Source organism: Triticum aestivum, chromosome 1B, assembly GCF_018294505.1.
Source record: "Triticum aestivum cultivar Chinese Spring chromosome 1B, IWGSC CS RefSeq v2.1, whole genome shotgun sequence".
NCBI classification, from domain to species: Eukaryota; Viridiplantae; Streptophyta; class Magnoliopsida; order Poales; family Poaceae; genus Triticum; species Triticum aestivum.
In genome coordinates, this window is record NC_057795.1 from 667,848,781 (window position 1) to 667,854,086 (window position 5,306).

The following is a 5,306-nucleotide window of genomic DNA, read 5'->3' on the forward strand; positions in this document are numbered from 1 at the left end:
TCTCTCCCGTAGTTATTTTCTTGTAGAGATAAACATTGTAAGAGCATCTCTAGCAGATCCCGTATACCCATCCGCAAAAAAATGTTTAAAGGATACCGCAAAACGTTTCACATTTTTATGGTATGACTTTTGTTCCATCAGAACCGATCCCGTAAAATATTTTATGGTCCTGGTAAAATTGCACAAACACCCCTAAAAAGTGAATGTTAAATTACAATTGGATCCGCACGTCTTGCCGGTGAGAGCACCGCCATGGAGCAAGACAAGGATCACCGGGGCAGACGCGAGGAGCAGATAACAGCTCGCAGCAGCGGCTAGCTAGCTCGCAACGGCAGCGGCATAGCGGCTGCTAGCTAGCTCGCTTGTGACGGCGGTAGCTCAACGGGTGCTAGCTAGCTAGCTCGCTCGTGACGCAGCGGCAGCTAGCTAGCTAGCTAGCTCGCGGTGGCGACAGCAGCAGCAGTAGCTCGCGTGCGGCGGTGAAGACGTGCGGCAGCTCGCGTGCGGTGACGGCGGCGGTGAGATTTGGCCAGAATCGAGCTCGGGAGCCATGGTGCCGGCTGCGAGGAAAACGGTTGGGGCCGAAATTTTCCCCCGCCAAAGGAAAGGGGATCCTCGAAAACAGGATGAAATCCCATAGATATAGAGGAATTGGGCTCGCGGATGCGGGATCCTAAAAAATATTTTACCGGACAGACAAATTTGAAGTTTTTGTTTGGACCGGATTTACGGGATGGACCCTGAAACCGACGGTTATTATAACGGACGGTCTGATTTATGGGATCTGCGAGAGATGCTCTAAGGACCACATCCAGTGGACATGTCCATCATTTTGTACGCCGCGTCAAGGCTATTTGCCCAACATAAATATACACCACGCAGCTCTCCAAGGAGAATAGGAACGCTTCCACCTGACATCGAGCACTAACCTCTCGTACCAAAAATGGCAGCTCGCAGTCCAACCGGCACAAGCAAGGAACACCATTCCTTTTTCTCCTTAACAACACGCCAAAAAAAAAAAAGATTCAACGCAGCATGCATCGGGCAGCAAAGCAAACCAGCCTAAACTGGAAACGGAGCTTTAGTTACTCAAAAGAAGAAGTGGTTCTCAATCCGATACTGTAGCGCTGAAACAAGCAAGGTACTGCTCCACATGGAGCATATATTCAGCAACGTCCACGAAGAGCATCGCCTATATATACTCCTCCTTTGGCAAGCGTATTAAATATTCTCCGCACGAACAGCTTCTGCAATCAGGTCATCTCAGCCATGACACAAATATAATACTCCCAGGCTGTGCACGAGACGAGCCACGACGCACTACGGGGCTGCAAATCTTGGTGCCCTCAGTCGCGCGCCCGCTTGTGTGAGTTAGCACAACCCAACTAGCCTTTATTTGTTTGTTTATTTATTATATCAAGCATAATCTTCCTAGATGGAGTTTTGCTTTGGGTACACCGATCTTAAGAGTTTACAGGAATTTTAAATAAAGTTATTTAAAAAGGCCATCGCCTTATAAACCTGCTGATCAAACCTATTGAATAGATTGATTTGGATACACAAGACAATATTACCCTTTTTGATTAAAAGGTAACTTCTAATCTTCACCTCTAATCTGCATTGAGATCTGTAAACTTTCTGGTGGTGTACTGAAGGAAAGTTCTCCTGTAGAACTTTGCTTTGGTATAGTAGATACGTACTTTTTTGGTTTATAAATCAAACAAAATCACACTTCACCCGAAAATATAAATCGTTAAATGTTCAAGTTTCTTCATAGAACATGGAAATGGTCCTTTAGAATTTGTTACAATACCAGATTTTCTTGTTCATAAAACAAGGAAATGATGTTCCTCTAGAACTTGTTACAATACCAGATTTTTCATGAAAGCTTTTTTTTTCGAAAAGGGGGTTTGCCCCGGCCTCTGCATCAGAATGATGCATACGGCCATATTATTGATAAGCAAAAGATCCAACACAAGTCTCGAGGTCTCAAACAAAAGGAACAAATGCTCAAAAAGAGCACGAAAGCCAAAACATGACAGCCACCACCAGCAGGCAAAACAACAGATAGGAAACAGATTTTTCACGAAAGCTAAGCCCGTATGAACATTTGACTATGGTCAAACCCGTCGACTTTTGTCGTAGTGTTAAGAAACCCTCTTACCCTGGTTTCGAATGCTGCATATTTGTGATTGTGTATAGACAATTGCCTCGACAACCAACTTGTACTAATGTTCAAATTTGACAATCAGGTCAATATATATAATGGGCGGAAATTCTACCCAAGTGTGCTCCACCAATGAAATGGCTTTCTTCATCAAGCACGTGAGATGGGTGGTCTTGCGTCTCAATGCTCTCCTGGTGACTAATGCCATCTTGATGGCAGTCATAGCCGGGTTAGGCACCTATGGGCATCACTATCGCCACCATCCTTTGATCCGCTTCCTCTACCTAGGAGCCATCACCTTGTTCCTGCCCATTGTATCTGATGTCGTCTCCACCATCCAAAATCCTTACACCATCACTGTTTACCCAAAACACGACCGAGTCATATTATCAAACTGTGAAGCAGACGGCCATGTCTTCCTGGTCATATTGTGGATCGGTCTTGTTCAGATCGTTGGTGCCAACACCATAACAATAGTGGCCGGCGATTCTAGAGAAGGTCGAAGCATTGCACCCCCTGCAGTGCAACTTGTTAAAGCAATCTGGACTTCCTACCTGGCCTACATGATGATAGAATCAGGTCTAGAGCCATATGGATATAATGTCAAATGGTCTCAAGATCGGCAGCTTTCTCTCTTAGATATTCTCCTTCTTGCACTACCATATGCTCTTATTTTGGCCAAATTGCTTTTCAAGTACTATGCATGGTACAAGGCCTCGCGATCATTAGCGTTTGGACGCAATCCGCGCCTCATTGTTGGATACATGGAGAAGCTACAAGTAGGAACCCATTATGCTGAGTTAACAATAAGTGAGCATGATGTACCTCCTCCACTCATAGTTATGGGAGAGGACACTGTATTGGTAGAGAAGCAACCTCATGGTTACAACCTGGCAGGGATGAACATCAACAATGGCTTATTGACCATCGACACAGTTTGGCAGTTGGATGACACATTATTGCTTTGGAGATCAAAAGATTTGTGCCTTGCATTCGCATTGTTCAAGATGCTACGGTGTCGGTTTGCAAGGTACACAATTAATGAGGCTGGCTTTGCGAAAGCCAGTAACTTTATACGGCATGTGTTGCTCGAGGATAGTGATGATGAAAGGGTTCTTGGCTTGATTACAAATGAGCTTTCGTTTCTTCATGATTACTATTTTTCATATCTCCCAGTCACTTATTCAGAGAGTTGGCTACCCTTCTTGAGTGTATCTATTTCACTCTCAAGCATCGGCTACTGCTTATTTGTCATCACCTTTTTGGTAACAACTTTCCGAGGTTACAGTGCTCTAGATTATGAGCAGATTTATTGTCATCCGGTACATTGCCATCCTGTATCCGATTCTACATATACGTTTACGAGTGATAGTAAAGCAGAGGTGAGTTTTGGAAGATTGTTGTTTGATGTTTTGCCAGTGTGTCTACTTGGGACACTAGGTGTGCTTGTTGAAGCGAGGGAGATTGCTTCTTACATCTGCTCCAACTGGACTAAAGTAGCCCTGATTTGTGGCTATGTAAAGCATACTTCTTGGCAGCAATCTCCGATGATCCGTAAATGCATTGGCCATGTTCTGCACACCAGGTGCAAGCTCTTGGATAGATGGGAGGACAAGATGTACCAGTGCTCAATCCTAGTGCTCCACCCAAGTAGAAATCCAATTACTCTTCTTCGACGTATCCTTCATCTGCCGGACCAGAAGATGAAGGTGCCAACAGCAGTGAAGGCGGCCGTTCTCGATGTGGTGAGAATGAACCAAAGAAATAAGCTCGGAAACAACGGCGCAACACCTCGGCGGCTGCAAGTCGGCAGCGACCTCCTCTGGACATTCCATGAAGCCAAGGGCGCAGCCGATGCCATGCTCGTGTGTCACGTTGCCACAAGCATCCTTGAAATGACAAGATCACGAGAACAACTTCCCTCCGACCATGAGATCGTCGCCACTCACCTCTCGCGGTATTGCGCCTATTTGGTGGCATGTTGTCCCAAGCTCCTTCCCGACGACCACGTGTGGTGCAGGAGCTTGTATAAGGCTGTCAAGAAGGATGCTGGGCGCGTCCTCGCCGGCCACGACATTACGGTGTCGTCGTCGGAAGCGGAGCACCGGCGGCTGGTGGAGCTGCTGAGGGCACGGTCCAAGCACCAGGTCCTCAAGGATGGTGCGGAGCTCGGGCAACGGCTGGCTGAGCTGCCTAAAGGAGAGGAGGTGGCGTGGAAGGCCCTCGCCGGCTTCTGGACGGAGATGATCGTCAGCGTCGCCGCTACTTGTGACAACATCGACGAGCACGCGGAGGCCGTCGCCCGGGGCGGGGAGCTGGTAACGCTACTCTGGGCGTTGCTCGCCCATGTCGGGAGCGTCGACGACGACACCGCCACAGCTGCCGCTGCCACTCATGGTGCTCCCGATGCTGTTTAATCGTGCTATGTGTATGAAGTACTTGCTCTTCATTTCATTTGATTTGGACTCGTTTTTAGTGTTCTGGAGAAGTCCATTAATTGTTGCTATAGATTGTGATTGTGAACTCCTGGATGAGAAGTGTTCAAAATCCGTGATTGTCCGATGACCTGGTTGTTTTGCTCATGATCCCACTTGTTGCTAATTTTACATGAAAATGAAATGATAGTCCTATCCATAAGGTATGTCTTGTGTGAAGGTAAACTACTGTTGTAAGTTTTTTACAAGTGAACTTTTGTACAAACTTCTCATACGCGGCCTAGAAGAACACTGACAGTCACGCTATAAATACACCTTGTACAAACTTCTCATAAGCTCAGTATGACGCAGACTAGAATTGGCACAATCCTGTTTTACATGAAAAGTACTCCCTCCGTACTATAATATAAGATGTTATTATATCCAATATGTCCGCATGAAGGAATAGCCGGTGTCGCCACCGCACAGCTGGTACACCCACATTGACGAGTTGGCATCGCTGCGGTGCCACGTCTGGCGCGACAAGGCCATGAAGGAGGAGGTGCCCCCGGCGATTGCGAAGGCGCGTAGGCGCCTCCTCCACTACCTTGGCGTCTGCGAGGGCGGTAGCTCCTCATCGTGGATGTTCATATCTGCGAACAGAAGGGCGGCCAAGGAGGCGGCGTGGAGGGAATGGCACAACACGGTGCACTGGGAGGTGTTCG